This window comes from Bombus affinis, chromosome 13 (assembly GCF_024516045.1).
Source record: "Bombus affinis isolate iyBomAffi1 chromosome 13, iyBomAffi1.2, whole genome shotgun sequence".
Classification (NCBI taxonomy): domain Eukaryota; kingdom Metazoa; phylum Arthropoda; class Insecta; order Hymenoptera; family Apidae; genus Bombus; species Bombus affinis.
Window position 1 is genome coordinate 1,195,796 of NC_066356.1, and position 16,055 is coordinate 1,211,850.

The following is a 16,055-nucleotide window of genomic DNA, read 5'->3' on the forward strand; positions in this document are numbered from 1 at the left end:
CAGGTCGCTTTGCATCGCGAACAGAATGTTTTAATCATAAGCTTTCTAGTCCAATCCTACGCGATACGCGAACAATTCTTCTCTATTTCAGTGAGAAATTCAAAATACCTACACTTTAAACATTCTGCCACGATTTTGATGGAAGTAAACAGTCACCGACGCAGACAGGCCGTGTCTTACAGGCTGACTGCAAAGTTTATGCACGCCCTTGCCACGAAGTACATATTCTTTTTTCCGATTTCTCGTTTGTTAGCCCTTTGGCGATAAAACGGCTTTCAGTCAGTCCGCTCGACCCACGCGCTCGAAATTATTCCAATCTTGGCTGACCCTTCCGGTTGTACCTCTTTCTTCTTTCCTTTTTCCTTTACTACCGTTTTTGTTTCATTCGCGCCTAGTAATTCGCTCACTCGGCGGGAAAAATATTTCTCTGCGGTTTTCTTCGCGTGGTAGCGACGGTTCGGAAATCTGCCGCGTTTGCTTGCATTCAAAATATTGAACGTCTTTAGCAATCATACGATCTGGTGTAGGTTTCTCGATAGGTTTCTAGTTGTGGAATAAAACGACCGAACATACAGTTAATCAGAAAGATACACTGATAGCTGTTATATCGTAACTTTTGTTAAATTCGAATTAGCCAAAGGCATACTGCTGCTTAAAACTCACACTCTCACTTCTCTAGAAACTCTTTTTCAACTTTCTTCTGTGTAATTTCTCTCATTCTCAATTCCTTTCTCTCGTTTCAGCTGCTTCAACTATTTCCTTTTGCATGTGCACATTCGCTCTTTATAAAGTCGAGACACGCTTTAACGCTTTAATCACTTCCACGATACTCCACTATAATCTTTTCACTGTACTTTAGTATTCATTGAGAATTCTCGGTACATTTTTTCGAGCAATGGACGAGCAACAAAAGCGATCTATCCTGCTGGATCTCGGATCGGCGCTGATCTCGTGTAAAACGCTCGACGATACACAACCTGAAAGATAATGAAGGCGGAGGATTTTAACATTTAATCTGTTTACGGGCACGTTATGAACGGTGAAAAATGCAACGGAGGCGTTTACAGTGCTGGCCGTCGAACGCCATGCTTGCCAATAATTCAGCTGGATGATGCAGCCGCGTGTGTGGCAAAGTGCAGCGATTCGTGGAAAAGAGAATAACGTTTAAAAGCGACCTTTTTCGCGAGAGCCAGTGATGACTTCCGATTACCGCGAATCGTTCTCGAAAAATACATTTTTGCGTTTTCCGCCCCCGGGGGACAATGGCGTTGGTGGATAGCGGCGAAATAAATAGAGAAGGTCATGCCGCATAGGAACAACCCCATGTCGATTTGGCGAAACCGCATCGAACGGCTCATGCAGAAATACATCGGCCTGTTTGCGTATATTGTTGATGCGCAAAATGAGAATCCGGTAGGAAAACGGCGCTATTCCACCAGGTGAAAAGTGGTGAGCGAATAACGCCGCTCGGAAAACGTACCATTTTTTCCTGCGAATGATCGAGTAATTCGACTGTTTTCCAAAGGGAGAATTAAATACAATTGTGTACGGTATTGGGAAATATTTTTCCAGATTATTTATTTTTTCCCTGGTACGGTCTGTTTGCGGATGATAGTGAGCATCATAATTTGTAAATGTTTGTTCGAATTTGTTCAAATATCGTGTACTGTATTTAGTGTGCCCCGCTACGGATAGCTCGTGGTAATTAAAAAGAATCGATGAGACTGCGGCAATCTTGTTCGAACGCAACATTTTATCGTTCACGGTAAAATGGATATTTTTGGAGATAAAAAAATTAACATAAATTTGAAGATTGTTACGCCCAATAATGAACGTAGAGTAAAGAAATTGGAAATACTTTATCGTCCGATACTTTTTAAGATCAGTAAAATATTTTAAGAAATGGGAATATTTCACGCGAAAAAGTTATTCCGAAAAAGTGGTCATGAATTCTGTTACCATCCAATGCAGGTATTCGTTCATTTTCCGGGCTTTAAATGGCAGGGACACCGGTTGTTATTGCGCGGGATGAGAAGCTGGCGCGGAAAAGCGACGTCACACGAGAAATCACCGCCAAACGCCGGCCCCGCAACTTTTTAACGAACTGATGAAGCGACCGAAGCGGTGGTCGTTTTATTTTCTTCGTTCTTCTCCATTTTTTCTCTCTCCTTTTCTTTCTCTCTCTCTCTCTCTCTTTCTCTCTCCCTCTCTTTCTTCCCCTCTCTTCTCTCATTTTTTCGCTTTTATTTTCAACGAGTCGACCGAGTGCCCATCCTACAGATAATTGCGAAAAATATAATGACGCGGCCGTGTGGCTGCTTTGTGGCCGGCTTTAGACATGAACTCGAGTGGGCTTTGAAGAGGAAATTATCGGTCGAATCGAGTTTAATCGTCAGAAGATAGTTTTATAGAGCTTTCTCTCGTGGTTCTTTCTCGCCCAAGCTTTTACCCATCAAACAGCACACAGTTATTGTCCTATTATCTTTATTATTTTTTGTCACCATGCTACAACCCTCGAGCACCGAGTACACTCCGTTTTTGAAAACACAAACTTCGTTGCACCATTTAATTGGAGAACTTAGATATATTCGTCTGGTTTTCTTGGATTTTGCAACAGTATCGATTAGAAATTGACTAGTTAGTTTTCACTGACAATAATACCTTCCTATGCATTTTTTATCATACCAGCATAAATCACGCACGTACACACGCATTACTTGTTCCATCGTTAGTTAAATTTGTTATATAAAACGATATTAGATAAATTACGAAAAGGGACTCGAATAATACCGATAATAACAATAATCTATTTGCAATTAGTCATTTTATTAGCGTTCGAAAATTGTCCATAATTTTCTCCAAGTATTTCCTTCACCTGCACACGATATTCGGCAATAAATTAACAAGGAACGATGCGAAACGATACTACGTATATAAAGTTCATCGAGCAGGTGTAATACATTTCGAAGGAAATTGTGTATTCGACAATGGTCGTGGTATTGTGTCGCGTTTGATAATTACGAGAAGTACCTACCTCGGTATCGCGGTACGTTTATTAGATTACGATCTGACCTCGCCCAGCGTGGCAAGGAAATTATCAGAGGGGTCAAGCTCTTAGATTTTAGATTATTAAGCAGATAGTTGGGGTGTGAAGTTAGGCGGGCCCGTATTTCGCTCCACGATTTCACCAGCTATACACATATGTATTTAGGATAATGTTTAACCATGGAGACAATAAAGGCTTATCGATCTAATAATATCTAGTATTTTAAGCAAAAACTAGGATATTTCTGCTTTTGATAAAACAAATTTGCAAATACATAAAATAACGCTTGATATTGATGTTAGGAGATAAGGACTTTTATGAATTCGCTCGCGGATGAAAACGATTCAGCTAGTTTTTCTAACGTTAACGTGAAACGATGAAAAGACAGGTTTAAATAGAAATAGAAACGTGGGGGATAAAATCACAGCTGTTATAAAAAGGTTGAAAATCGGAGTGACGTCGGAGTTCAAAGGTTAGTTCGTGACTTGGTAAAAATCAGATGGAGCCCCGCGAAAAAGGTCCGATATGAATTTCTGTTTCCAAATGTGTGGCGTGGGTCGAAAGTTGCGTAGTTCCCGTTGAACTTTTGCCCGGGTGCCAATTCGATTAGAGTCGCTGGGCGATAGCACCAACTTTGGTTACAGCCTTCAAGTTGAATTCGCAAGAGTTTAACTTGTTCGATTATCTTTGAGGCTCGCCAAACTGTTCCACGGAGAAGCGAAATATCCTGCTCAATTTCGATGTTACGTTTTCACGGTGGCGAAGATGGCTATTGCACTGCAAAACGTGTTTCCTGGGCCTTTTTGAACTTTTCTTTCTTTTCTTTTTACCAAAAAACTATACATCAATCAGCCGTTAATTCTCGCTTTGATCGAATAACATCGTTAATAATAATATAACATCGTTAATTTTGGAAATACAGACATACGACTTTGTACATTTACTTTTGAAATATACGAAGAAAATGCAACTCAGTTTCCACATGGTTGATAGTATACAAAAAAAAAAAAAAAACAAAAAATACGCTTTTAAAAAAAGAAAGAACAAAATTTTCCTATTTTTACACATGATTCGTCATTACCGCATTGAAAAGCTTTTGTCCATTTTATTTTTAAAGAGGGGCGAATGTTTAGCAAATTTGCAACTATTTTCGGGCTGAATGTTCTTCCCATTAATTGCATTTGGAAATGCGTATAGTTCTCTGGCGAGCGCAAAAGTGCACTTTGATGTATAAAATGAAAAATATTCGTTCACGCGGTAAACTGAATATCAGCGCAACGTGTGCACACGGGCGCATTTACGGGATGCGTTTATTGTTTGCAAAAATACTTTATTCCTCGCGTACGATAGATTTGCGAGATTAAAAATCCTGACGTGCAGCGGAGTGATGGCAAATATTGTATGATTGATACAAAATGCTTTCCTTGAAGAATATTTTTTTGGAATTGCTACTATCCTATCGTATCGTTCGATGAACTACGTGGATTTTTGGCATCTACATATAAAACAATGGAACTCGTCACGTAGGAATTTTGTAAAATTTCGTTTTATAACTCTCCATTTGTCTTTTATGCTATATGTGATACATGAAAAAGTATCGAAAAGTATTCGCGGAAAAGTTCGCTAATGATCGAAACAGTGGAATCCGTTGTTTCTTTCATCGTTTCTGCATCGACGAGATAAACGCTCGTCCAATTAATCAGTCTATCTTAATTAGAAGGCGCGAAGGTCTTATCAGCGTTTTATCAAATTGAGTTTTTTCTCAGATGGCAATCTCTCTTTCTCTTTCTTTCTCTGCTGTTGTAACGTACTAGCTCAAACTACATATGTACATGCGAGGCGTGCATTTATCTTCTTCCAACGTTCAACCAGCTAACCCTCCAATGAGTGCTCTGTCTATTTGGGGTAGTAGTGTTTAAACTTCATGGTATAACAATATTTGCATTTTCGTGACGCAACATTGCGGGAAACAGAATAACAAACTACGCATCGGCGAACATGGTTATTTGTTTTTTCTCGCGTAAAATTAGAACGTCGAGAAAAATTCTTGCTTAGAACTGTGTCTTCCTGTGTTGCTCCAACATTTTTCTTCGAAAGATATCGCGCTATAAAACGAAGTGACTCGCTCGCTTGCTCGCTTGGCGAAAAAAAAAACGGTTCGATGCCGGAAAGAGGTTATAGGTACGAAAAATATTTTTGTCGAATTTAATTTTAGTTACCTCGGGGGAACGCGATTCGATATTTTCTCTTTTTTGTTTTGTTTAATCGAACAACTCTGTTCCCCTAGTTTATAGTAAAATAGAGGAGAAAGTTTTTCTGGACAATTTTTCTAAACTAACTAAGCAAAAATTAATTAACTCAAACACTGCATTAGTCGATCTAATCCCCCTTCGCACATGCGCACATTCTCTTTTTAAATTTAAGAACTCGAAATAATAGAAATGAAACTTTTAATTAGGAAATTTACTTCAATTTTCAAAAATGAAGCTTTCCGCTCAAAAGTTTCGGCTCTGGTAATTCTATTTGCGTATTACATAGAATATTTAATACATTTAATATCACTTTTATACGTATATAATGTAATATATATGTATTACATTTGCAAATATGACATAACCAATAGGATTACGCTTCTCTGTCGTGATAGTTCAGATTATATTCGATGAAATAATGGAACGCACGCGATATCCCTACAGTTATACAACGCGCAGAGAAAATGAAACTATCGTGTCAGTATGAAAAATGTATTTTCAAAAAGGAGCCAGAGCCCGAGTAAATTCTCCAAGTACCGAAAAAATATCCTTCTTTAATAAAAAGTAGAATCAAAGAATATTTTCTCTACTATAAGAGACCAATTCCATAAAACAATATGTTCCACGAGAGTACGTATTTTTGTCGACTGTTATAGTTCAGATTTATGAAATTCTCAGGAACGTTGGAATCGTTCCCCGGTGATTTCGTTCCGTTTCGATCTGACAAAAGTTGAAACACAAAGAGGACAACCGAGTAGTCGAAATAAATATCTTTCATAAAAGGTTATAAGAATAATTGGAAATCGTCTAACCCCTTTCTCGTTTCTCGTTTTTATTTTTGTGAACCTATTCCCCAAACGATTTAACCGGTCAACGGTATCGACAAGTATAAATTAAGAAAGTTTATCGCTCGGAGGAATGGTGCAGTGCGACGACTACGTTTGTAAATGGCTCTGGTCATGTATATGCACTGGCTGTGTGCACATACGTATGTATGTACACTGGATCGCACTAACGAGGTAGTATATTCTACACGTTGGTCCACTAATGATTACCTGATATCATGATCTAATGGACGCGGCAGATGTCGTATCTTTTCTGTTAAATTTTATTTAGACCTAAATCGATTCAGGCCCTGTCACAGAGTCAGGGGATAGAGCCTGTTTCGTGAATCATCCTAATCATTCGCGCTCGGGGACCCATCCCAAATTGCAGCCCAATTAACGTGGTAACGTGGTTGATTTCAGCTTATATTTGATTTAATGGAACCACCGTATGTATGGAAACGTGGCGTCCAAAATGATCCACGTCGTTTACTCGTGTATTCAGGATCACGTTTTCACAATATCACAATACTTTCGATCTCTTTAGGGACTTTTTTTTATCGATCATCGAATATTTCTTGTTAGCGATTGTAGCACACGTCGACGAATATCACAGTGAAATAGTTGGCACGGATAGCCATCGCTTAAAATAAAAATTTCTGTATACAACGTTGGGATTGTCCCGTTAAAAACAAGGTAAGAATAAACAATATATAGCAGAGAGTAGCATTTTTGAGATAATAAACTTTCAGAGTAACATCGAAGACACTCGCAGTCACGCACAGTGGCGCGGGAACGTAGTAGGGAAATGGGAAATACTAATTATTCTGGACAATAGGGATTATTTTTTACTTTAGAGAGCGCGGCACCGGTGCATCTGTCCTCGAAGCTCCTTAGAATTATAATTGTGTAATTAAACGCTTCATATTGTCCCAGGCGACGTTTCCACGTTAATTACGAGCGAGGGCAGACGAAACTGCATTAAAACCGAAGAATTTTTACGGAATGGACGGTTGACAAAAAAGTGTTTAACAGCCGTCTGGTTGAAGCAGTAAAACTGGCTCGTCCGCGGAAGATTTCTTCTTCGCGGCGCCGGTTTGTACGGCGGTGTATCTGTCGGATCGTATGCAAATCTCTTGCGGCTTAATTACGCGAACACGCCTACTATATGAGGTTTCAGATCGTACGTAACGCGAACCGGAACCCAATATATTTCTCGCCCGATAAGAAGAAACCCCCTGCATCTGAGCCTCGATTAAGCCTAAGGCTTGTACGCGCAAGCGTCCCTTTACCCTTTAGATACCTTTTCTTCCATTCGCCTTCCTTCTCCTCTCTCTCTCTCTCTCTCTCTCTCTCTCGCGTTCTTCTTCCTAGTCTCCCTTACCGAGAGATGTATGCTCGTGTTGGCGTTTATCTGTAGCTATTTGCACACACGGATACTAAGCTTGTGCCAGGGCTGGTTTACAAGTCTTTACACGACGATCGGCCGATCTGTGATACCCGAAACCTGATTTCCCTTCCGCCTTGCAGCTTCGATCGACCACCCTTGTTACAGCTACGCGGAACAGTAAGTGCGTTAATGAGCGCTCTGATACGGAACACCATGGTCATAAGGAATTTTCGTTGAAATTCTGTTTCGTTTTGATACTTTGAATTCGTTCTTCTTTTTTTTTTTTTTATGTTTGCTGGGAACATTTTTTTGGATTTGTTAAATCAGTTTGAGGGCTAGATTAGAGTGATTTTGGAAATGTAACGACAAGGCTATCCGATACGGTATCGCGTGGTTGGCTATGTATGAAATTCTCTTTGTGGCTCATTTTAATTAGCGATTACATATGCTGATACGTCCGATGGATCATTAATGGCCATTTTGGCAGAATGCAGGTACTATCATTGAAATTTTCATGCTGGTTCGCAGAAATTAATACACGCGTTCGCAAGTTGTAACTACTTCTGGGTAACCGTCGATAAGAGTTCAACGATTCCACAGTCGGCTGATTGATTATATCGAAAATTTTTTCGGTGGAAAAATGGTATTCGTTATTCACTTTCCGATATCGAACGTGCCTACATGCAATTTCTAAGAATTTAGATAAAAATTAAAAATTCATAATTCTTACAAACAAGCGGACATTTCAATTTCGCAAATTCCAATTAAAGTATCAATGGTTTTCTTTACTTCTCGTATCAAAGGATTGATAACGAATCGAATCACCACCGTGAACCACTGCTAAATCAGTTTACGCAATCGATTCACCTATCTTTACAGAAAATATTTTTCTGTCCCTTTGAGAACTTTATCTGCCTCTTTTGAAAAGCCACTTTTCGATATAACTAAAATTACAGTCGCGACTGTCAGCCGGTATCGCGTTATTAAAAAATGGTGCCATTCGTTGAAGAATGTCAATCGCAAGATCGGCGAAATGAAATTTTATCGAGAATCGTGGAGAGCGCACGGCGCTTGCAGTAGTGTCAATGGCTTTTTGCGATATTAGAGAGGTCGATGAAATGAGATTCAGGATTTCACTTAAATTACCAAACTCTGTCTCTCTCTCTCTCCCCCCTCTCTCTCTTTCTCCGTCGATGCCTTGTACCTTGTGCACGAGTCTGTATGCAATATGAGCTTTCCTATTGTGTATTTGCGCCAGAATTTCAGTAGTTTCCGTTATAGGTGTACATAGCAGCGTTACGCTGACTCGAACACTCACGTATCGTAAGTGCAGTTTCCAGGTTGAAAGGAGTCGCTAGTCGAAATAATAAGAGAGAACGACGAGAAACGAAGGGATTCAAACGGAGATTGGCAAGATTGAATTATTGTTCAACTTTGTTTGTTGCATACACCAGGTTCCAGATCCATGGCCTATCCTTGATCTCGTCAAATTTAAGGTGCATTCGACTTCCCCCGCGATGTCTCGTCACGACATTACGTTTCTGCGTTATCAGGCGAAATTGACTCTATTTGTCAAAACTTTACTGTACGTTTCCTCTGGGCTTTTGTAGCGACACGACGCTGTGTCCCAATGAATCGGCCGTTTGCCACGAGAAACGACGACGATTGAATTTCGTGAAAGATCGACTTAATGAACCGTATTTAGCTAATTACGGCTTTATACGCGGATAACAACAAGATCATTTATTGAATCAATTTTTCGCCTATTTACAGCTAAAACGATACCGAAAACGGTACGGTGGACAAAGCATTGTCTTATCAATTTCCTCGCAGCAGCCATGTAACGTTGCATTCAGGACCAAATTCATAATCTGATTACGGTGTACTATAGGTTAGAGTTTCAACTTTGCGCTTAATTAGCGAGCGATGGGTGGCGGTTGCCTGGCAGTGTCCACGGTTATCAGTCGATGAATGTTTAACTTGGTCATAAAACCGAAGTTTTTGCTGTTAATTAATTCAGACAAAGCTGAAAATTCAATTATAATTTTATATTAGACCGTGCGCGTGTATCAATTATTTGGGAGCAAACGTTGCTCCATGGAAGCAGCAACAGGCGTGTAGACGGGCAAGCGGCGAGGCTTTCACCACGCTAGAAAATAGGGGATGCATAAATTTCACTTTAAATTAATTCGAAACTAATTTAATATGGTTAAGTTAACGTGGATTACAATACTAAGTCAACAATAATACCGAGCATAATACGAAATCCGACTCGGTAACAGTCTGATTCATCGCTGCTCGCTATCTTTTATCGTTTTTATCGATATTAAATTTTTATTTAGACAATTGGAAGAAGATTACTAAAATTGAAAAGCTGCGACAATCTTTTTCACTGGAAATCAATATTTTTTCGTTCGGTTACAGAGCTAAGCAGCACACCGAATCCTTAAAATTAATCATCGCGATAAACTAATCGCCCTATCGTTAAGCAAGATAAGAAGTTGCTGTCAAAAAGTCAAAGAATATACGGGAAGATTCATTGGATTCGTAGCAGAGTGGAAAGTGATATTCGCAGTTTAACGTTCACGTTTTCGAAATATTTTGTAATTCGTGCGTCGAGGCAATAGCAGAGGTTCCTCTCGGAAAACTATGGGGAGAGGGAGCTCAAGGCAAATTCGCAATACACCCCATAACCTTGAGCGTCATAGTTTCGATGTTGTTCGGTGAAGAAGCGGCGGATGTTGAGAATTTTCGTTTATTGAGAAGCTGGTGCGGTACAGGTTTCGGTTTAGATGGAAGGTGGAGGGCAATGGGTAAGAATGTGCAAGAAGAGGGTAGAAATGAACGAAGAGAAGGGTGGCTCTTTGACTGCCGACAGTACCTACTTTGAAATTATACAGCGTTTATGCCCTTATTAATGCGAGTCCTAGCAGATATGGTCGGAGATCGAGGAGGTTGAGTTATGATTCAGCTCTGCTCGTTCCTTGGTCGCTTTTGAGCCAACACCGCCATAATGCCCCGTGATTAATCCCTCGGGGTACGGGCTGGCAGTACCAGCGGTGCATCTCACCACCTTCAACACCCTCTTTCTGCAAAACCCCTCATACCTCGCCTTGTGCCCCTCTCCTTCTCTCTTTTTCGCATCCTACCGAGCTAACACCCTCCCACTCTGTACCTCGCCGCCCACCTATCTAACATGTACCTTTGTGGTAGCACCCTCGACGCAGATCAGTATTTCAGGAGGCGTCCGGAATTTTAATACGCGGTTTTACCACCGTGAGAGGCGTCATCCTCGTCCTTGCCACGCTCACGTTAGAATTTATACACGGCCTCGCGCCGCGGGTGATCCGTAATTAGCCGTTGTGCGAGCACCTCGCACACAGATGCATTCTTCTTTTTCCCCGATTTCCACGGCCTGATTCTCTCTCTTGCTCTGCTTGCTTCTGGCTGTTGTTGCCGAGCTACCTGGCTTTTGCACAGCGCCCCGGCTGGCACGCTTATACGAAGGTTGATTTCTTTGATGTCGAGTGCCCGTGGCAGGTGATCGAGGGGAACGTCTGCGTTCGAGGGTTTCTTTTGCGGTTCTCCTTCTTACTCGTCCGCTCGTCTGAGTTAAAGCACTCTTTCCGAGAATTATCTTGGTGTTTCATCAACGTTGCTTCGTTGGCTATCGAGATCGTTGTTATTTGTTACCTTGCGTACCGAAAGTATCTATCGAAGTTTTCTCGTTAAATAGGTTTCGTATCGAACGAGTGTACTTACGCGGAAACATTTGTGACGAGAACGATAGGAAACAGGTCAAGCTTCTTAATACGTTTGTTATACGTTCGTTTATTTGGCAAAGATACAGATATTTCAAAAGAGATTCTCGAGAAAGTCACTAATTACGAAACTTCTTGATTCGGACATTGTTTCAATGCGAGAATAATAATATGATAGAATAAGAGTGATCTTTAAACGTATCAAAGTTAACAATTAAAATTAAAAGGGACAAAAATTGTACGATTCAAAGCAATTTAAAACTTGTAACAATAGTCTGCTCGGAATAGTATAAAGTATACCACTGATAACGCAATTTCATTCGAGTCGATATCTCAATTAGTTTCCAGGATATAAAACTTGCAAACACGACGTTCCAATGTACGCGCGAAGTAGTGAACGAAGTCACGGAGTGTCGTGACTTTCTCCTGGAAATGCGTACATCGCCTAGTAGTGGTAGCAGGAAAAAAAAATGCTGACTCAACATTTGTCACTGACCATTGCACATGTGACAAGCGTGGGATAGATCAAAAGAGACGCGCCCAAGTATATGCCACGAGGATAGAAGAGTAAAGTCTTAAAAATTACGGTGCACTTTGGTCGACGATATCTCGGGAATAGAAAGTCGTATCGACATGGATCTAAAAGCATAACGAAAAAATAACTTCACCCTTACTGTTGGTCTTAGTTTTATCGAAAAATCACTAATATCTCTAAAATGTTATTTAGTTGAAGTTCGAGTAGTTTCAACCCACGAAGGATCAACTTTGCCTTAACATTTAATTTGCGATTTCTTCACTGATTTTACATTAACAATTATGCTTGTTTCATTATCCTGACTATGAAAGGGAATTCCAAGGATTTACTTAATATTCTTTCCATCGTTAGATCGTATTTCATGTAGGTTTAATGAACTTTCTGAACAAACGTGCGTAACAATAATGGATATTGTTTATAATTACTTGACTAACCGAGCCGAACGACGAACAAGATAATGATCATCATAATTTGATTTATGCGAAGGTATTGGACAAGGGAACTAAGACGGAACAAAGGAAATTGGATATGCGTAATCCGAGTAGAATATTGTTGCGATTGTTCTGCGCAAGGTATTTGTTTAACAAGATCCAAGGTAAAATCCTGATGGTCTGGAAGGTCCTGTGTTCACGGAACGCACACGTATGGGCAGACAGATTCGTTAGCAGTTAGTAGACTCCGTAATTGTTAGCACGTCTGGAGTTACGGTTTAGATGGCACAACGTTACATGATGGGTGATTAAAGACTTGATAGAGTAGACGAGCATTGGTTAAGAGTAAATTCTCTCTCATCGGCTCATCTTGCACGATATATCGTGTTCGGCTTCCTCGTCTTCCTTCGACCTTTGCTCCCTTCATTTTTTTTCTTTCTACGTCAACAGATCTTCCCGAAAGAAAAATGGAAACGAGGTTGTACGCGATTTCTATTCGACTTAATGAAACGAACTTGCTTAATGCGATTTATTATAGAAATACGTAACGATAAACGATGTAAATCTTATACGTAGAGTTTGCGAGAAGTTGTTCCGGTAATTTGGAGAGAGCTCCTCGAGATAGTCTTTGATTACGAAACTTTTGCTCTTGTTTAAGACTTGCAAGATTTTCTGAAAATTTAGTAATTTGGGCTTGGCATCGACGAGGGAATAATAGAATGATTACATAATGAAACAAGAGAAAGGAGAGAGAAGGAAACGGGACAGGACGCGTTGAAAATGGAAAATCTGCCTGGCCACGGATTCCTAGAGTCGCGCCATATATTTATACGCAGGAATTAATTCGGCGCCGGGACGAATTAACTTTCTATGGCGTTCTGCCAGCCTCCAAGTCTGTTGATCCGACGGAATTTAACTACCATTCGATGTAATTGAAGCGTCCTCGACTCAGCCACCATTATCTGTACGCTCCGTGTGCTTGATCTCTGGGGAAAAATTGTCTTATTCGGAGAAAACAGATTCGCCCTGGGAACTGGTTAACGCAAAGAAAACGTCCGTGACTTTCGAGTTGACTACTCGAAAGATGTTCAATCAACTTAATACCAGCGTTCAGGGACGAATATCTTAAGTCCTTCGCAACGTAGAGTGTATTATATCAGACTTTACTTTTCTGTCAATTTGCTACAACTGTTACTTTGAAAAATGTCCAATCTGTTCATCGAAAATTGTTTTTTCCCTCTGGTCTCGACAAAACTGTGCTCGACAGTAAATATCGTTAATTGCAAGTTTGGCGAATCGTTAGCCAACTAGAGAGAGGCACTCCATCTCGAAGCTGTGAAATTTATCGTGCGGAATATTGTCACGGTCTGGCGTGTAACCGCGTTAGAATAATTTTCCACGGGAACATTTCGAGGGAAGAGGGGCTATTGTTATTCCCGCGATGCTCCCTGCTATAATATACCGTTTACGTAGAACGTCAGACCGGGCTGATAGATTCCTGTGAACAAGCAACATCACCCGTTGCGATTCATAGTCGCGCATCCTGAATCGAATATCATTGTGCTACGTCATTAACACTGCGTTACGAGACATACAGCAATTAGATAGACTCTCTCTCTGATCGATTGTACTTGTAACCAAATCTCTCGACGGACAAAAGCACGACTTGCTACACGATAATGCACTATCGTGCTATTGCACCACGTTTCCTCGTCTATGCTCGTACCATTTCTCCAAACCTGGGCTGCGTTGATTAATTAGTCGAAGAATTTCTATCATTTTACTTCTGCAAGAATGAAAGTATTACGAAGATGGAAAGTATCTTCGAAAGCAAACTAAAATTTTTATTAGATATATTAGATGAGCGAGAGTAGAATGCAACGCGATACAACGCAACGTTATCCAATCCAAGCGGTCGACCTATTCGCGTGTATCGATCACTTGAAACTCAATCATTCGCGATAAACGATCGTCTAAAATCCTCCTTTCCTTTACTTTTTCCTTTTTCATTGTATGTTAAAAGAAGAAAGAAATATCGGTTTTATTTTTTAAATTGTTGAGGTATATATACGTTTTGGATTCTGCTCAGATTTCTACCAGATATTCCACGATCTTCGTCCTCGAGGATATTTGTACTTACACCGGCACCGTTGTCGGTGCACTTTGACCCTCGTTCACTCGAAAGCCTGAAGTAGATTTCCGCGGGGAAGAAAGTCGCATTTTTTCCGACGGTAATGCGCCAGTTTTCGAAACGAGATTTACCAGTGGAAACTTCTCGTTTTGGATAAGACAGGATTTATCGCTAGGCATCCAGCATGCGAATGCGCTCCAGCTCTGACAAAATCGGCTGCTCCGCGATGAAGTGTAGTTTTCAGTCTCGTGATCTTAAGGTCGACGAGCTTCCCAAAAAACGATCAAATTTTGTGACAAAATTTTGCTCAAAATTCTCCGTCCTTAAATATCGAATTTACGTTGCCTGCTTTTGCGTTACAAGATTGTCCTGCTCAGACATTCGAACTAATAAAATAAGAACGAGTGCCGAATATCAAATAAAAAGCGAAACACCGAAATATTGAGGTTTTTAAATATTGAGGAAATATTGAGAGAGAGAGGGCGAGAGAGAGAGAGAGAGAGAGAGAGAGAGAGAGAGAGTAGAATGGCAAGGAAACGGTGGAATAATTGAAACGGTATGCGAAATTGCTTGTTCGCGCAAATGAACGGAACAAAGCAGAGAGATGATGTTATAAAATATTGAAAAGAAGGCAGGTGAGGGTTTTCGGTGTCGTTTGGCGCGTTGTTTGTCTTATCGCAAAACAATCACCGAATCGCTGGTATTATCCCGACGCGATCGCTGCGGTGAAAAGCAAATTGCTAGGCACGAAATTGATTTCCCTCTATTGAATTGCTCTGTCCTGCAGTTCTGTTGAAATCTTGCGACTGTGTGTGTGTGTGTGTGTGCGTGCATGTGCGTGTGTGTAACTGAAATGCAAGTGACGGACCCATGGAAAAAAAATCCGTCGGGACAATGGAGGCTATCTTAACCGCGCGCAACCATCACCCTTCTCCGCTTTTTCAACTAAACTTCATGTTCGACGTTTGACTGTCAGCTATTCTTTCGTGTTTACAGTTATATAACTGGCCATCCTTTCACGGATCATACCGCCAACGATTCTATATGCCTTTCACACTTTCGGTGATTTATTCGACAGATGGAATGTACGGCAGGAATTTTTCCAGAGAATAAAGCAACGGGGTTTTTAAACGTTCGAAAGAAACAATGCTGCCGTTTACGTTAATTTTATCACACGCTTCTTCGGTGTTTTTTTTTTTTTTTTTTTTTTTATTTATTAGAATATCTACAATCAATTCTCGTTGAGAATTTTCAGTAACTTAATTTGGCGTGATACAATGACATGGATTATAATAGTTTTATATTGTTGGTTCTAGTAGAAACTAAGGATTTAATCTCGAGGGTATCTTCTTTTTAGTCTGCGGATCTGGTCCATCGTGTCCAGTAGTTGGGTGACTAGTGGGTTGTGGTGGTTGTTGACTCTTGTGTTGTATCTGCTTCTGGACTTATGTATTTCATCTTTGACTGTAGGTATCTTGAGGTCACGGTGGATTGTTTCGTTGGAACTTTGGTGGTTAAACAATTTCAATTTACAGCAGAAGCATTTGAAATATAAAAAGTTTATTTCTCTACGTTGCAATTTATTTATTTTCTTAAATTCACTTGACCATCGTAGGAAAGCTTTTACCCGCGCGTCTAAAATTCATAGACAAGGCCTCGCGTCATCTTGCCGCTTCCGATCGCAT

General features: G+C 40.4%; 1 protein-coding gene across 3 annotated transcripts in view; it reads left to right on the plus strand.

Annotated features, from left to right (window-relative positions):
* Positions 1 to 16,055, plus strand: part of LOC126923003 (uncharacterized) — a 248,788-nt gene that overhangs the window by 65,520 nt on the left and 167,213 nt on the right. The gene's annotated exons all lie outside the window — the stretch shown is intronic.